Here is a 2,666-nt window from a genome sequence, read left to right as displayed (position 1 = left end):
AATAAAAGAGCAAAAATATCAATCCCAGTTTTGATTACTTAAATTAACAAAAAAAATGCATATAGCAAAGGATAGTTTCAATCTGCCTACCTCTGGGTTATGGGTCCAGCATGCTTCCATTGCAGTACTCTGCTGCACATGTAAGTGCAAGAGATCCTGAAGCACTCACTCATCATGGGAAAGTACCAATGTGTTTATTCGTTAGTTGATGGAAGAAACATCTTACAAAAACTCTCCAGATTATTGACTTTTTTAATGTTTTTCTAGGAAACGTTCTAGATGTATGCTTATTAGCCTTTGTCAGTAGGCACTTTTTGCAAAGTGTCTCTGTGGCGCAATCGGTTAGTGTGTTCGGCTATTAACCGAAAGGTTGGTGGTTCAATCCCACCCAGGGACCTAATTAAACTTCTGATCAGATTTTGGTGATATTTAAGTAGACAAGTCAAAATTTCAAACCCCCTCTTATGGTGTAGGGTACATGGCCTTCTCTGATGTAATCAGAGTTAGATTTGATTCAGTGATTTTATAAAAAACAGCTAGGAAGCACAATTTAGCAGTGGGTTGCAGAGAAAAAAAATATGCTGGCAAAAAAAATCCAACTGAGTGATTAAACAGCTCTTCATTTTCTGGCTTTATTTTTATGCTAACAAATTTGTTCTCTGAAAAGTGTCCACAAAGCCAAGTCTCTGATTAACACCGTTGTAGGGATGGTTTTTCACCTATTACTAAATTAAACTTGCTTCATTGGAAAGGCAGCAAGATGCATCCTCATTTCAATGTCTACTGAAATAATACAGGTTGACACCAGGAAACATTAACGCCACTGCATCCTTGCTGCTTTCTCATGTGGAAGTCTGTTTAATGTGAAAACAAGGTGATATCTAATTATCACACAGGTAAGGAATTAAGAAAATCTTTATTTAAGGGTGAAGATGTTTCTCCCAAAATCGTTGCCCCAATGCATCATTGAAATTCAAGCTGGAAAGATGATTTTAATATATCACTTGTACATTTTGTATTGCTCTTCTGGTGACAATGTAGTTTGTTTTTGTCAATTACCATTTTAATAATAGGGTAAAGAAAATGAAGTGGATTTTTGAAAGAAAACAATACTGTCAATATACTATTAAAACAAATTAAAATGGTAAAAGTTATTGTACTTTTAGTAAAAATAAAAGAGACAAAATATCAATCCCAGTTTTGGATTACTTTAATTAACAAAAAAAAATGCATATAGCAGAGGATAGTTTCAATCTACCTATCTCTGGGTTATGGGTCCAGCATGCTTCCATTGCAGTACTCTGCTGCACATGTAAGTGCAAGAGATCCTGAAGCACTCACTCATCATGGGAAAGTACCAATGTGTTTCTTCATTGGTTGATGGAAGAAACATCTTACAAAAACTCTCCAGATTATTGACTTTTTAAAGTTTTTCTAGGAAACGTTCTTGATGAATGCTTATTAGCCTTTGTCAGTATGTACTTTTTGCAAAGTGTCTCTGTGGTGCAATTGGTTAGTGTGTAAGGCTATTAACCAAAAGGTTGGTGGTTCAATCCCACCCAGGAATGTAATTGACCTTGTGATCAGATTTTGGTGATATTTAAGTAGACAAGTCAAAATTTCAAACCCCCTCTTATTGTGTAGGGTACCTGGCCTTCTCTGATGTAATCAGAGTTAGATTTGATTCAGTGATTTTATAAAAAACAGCTAGGAAGCACAATTTAGCAGTGGGTTGCAGAGAAAAAAAATATGCTGGCAAAAAAAATCCAATTGAGTGATTAAACAGCTCTTCATTTTCTGGCTTTATTTTTATGCTAACAAATTTGTTCTCTGAAAAGTGTCCACAAAGCCAAGTCTCTGATTAACACCTTTGTAGGGATGGTTTTTCACCTATTACTAAATTTAACTTGCTTCATTGGAAAGGCAGCAAGATGCATCCTCATTTCAATGTCTACTGAAATAATACAAGTTGACACCAGGAAACATTAACGCCACTGCATCCTTGCTGCTTTCTCATGTGGAAGTCTGTTTAATGCGAAAACAAGGTGATATCTAATTAGCACACAGGTAAGGAATTAAGAAAATCTTTATTTAAGGGTGAAGATGTTTCTCACAAAATCGTTGCCCCAATGCATCATTGAAATTCAAGCTGGAAAGATGATTTTAATATATCACTTGTACATTTTGTATTGCTCTTCTGGTGACAATGTAGTTTGTTTTTGTCAATTACCATTTTAATAATAGGGTAAAGAAAATTAAGTGGATTTTTGAAAGAAAACAATACTGTCAATATACTATTAAAACAAATTAAAATGGTAAAAGTTATTGTACTTTAAGTAAAAATAAAAGAGCCAAAATATCAATCCCAGTTTTGGATTACTTTAATTAAAAAAAAAAAGCATACAGCAGAGGATAGTTTCAATCTGCCTACCTCTGGGTTATGAACCCAGCATGCTTCCATTGCTGTACTTTGCTGCACATGTAAGTGCAAGAGATCCTGAAGCACTCACTCATCATGGGAAAGTACCAATGTGTTTCTTCGTTGGTTGATGGAAGAAACATCTTACAAAAACTCTCCAGATTATTGACTTTTTAAAGTTTTTCTAGGAAACGTTTTAGATGAATGCTTATTAGCCTTTGTCAGTATGCACTTTCGCAAAGTGTCT

At 34.8% G+C, this 2,666-nt stretch overlaps 1 non-coding gene across 1 annotated transcript; it reads left to right on the top strand.

Moving 5' to 3' along the window:
- The first annotated feature begins 323 nt into the window (after positions 1 to 323).
- TRNAN-AUU (transfer RNA asparagine (anticodon AUU)) lies at positions 324 to 397 on the top strand. The gene has a single exon. It is a non-coding gene; the product is annotated as a tRNA-Asn (tRNA).
- The last annotated feature ends 2,269 nt before the right edge of the window (positions 398 to 2,666 follow it).

This window comes from Pseudophryne corroboree, unplaced genomic scaffold (assembly GCF_028390025.1).
Source record: "Pseudophryne corroboree isolate aPseCor3 unplaced genomic scaffold, aPseCor3.hap2 scaffold_1683, whole genome shotgun sequence".
Lineage (NCBI taxonomy): Eukaryota > Metazoa > Chordata > Amphibia > Anura > Myobatrachidae > Pseudophryne > Pseudophryne corroboree.
Note: the sequence above shows the minus strand (reverse complement) of the source record. Positions and strands in the feature narration are given on the sequence as shown.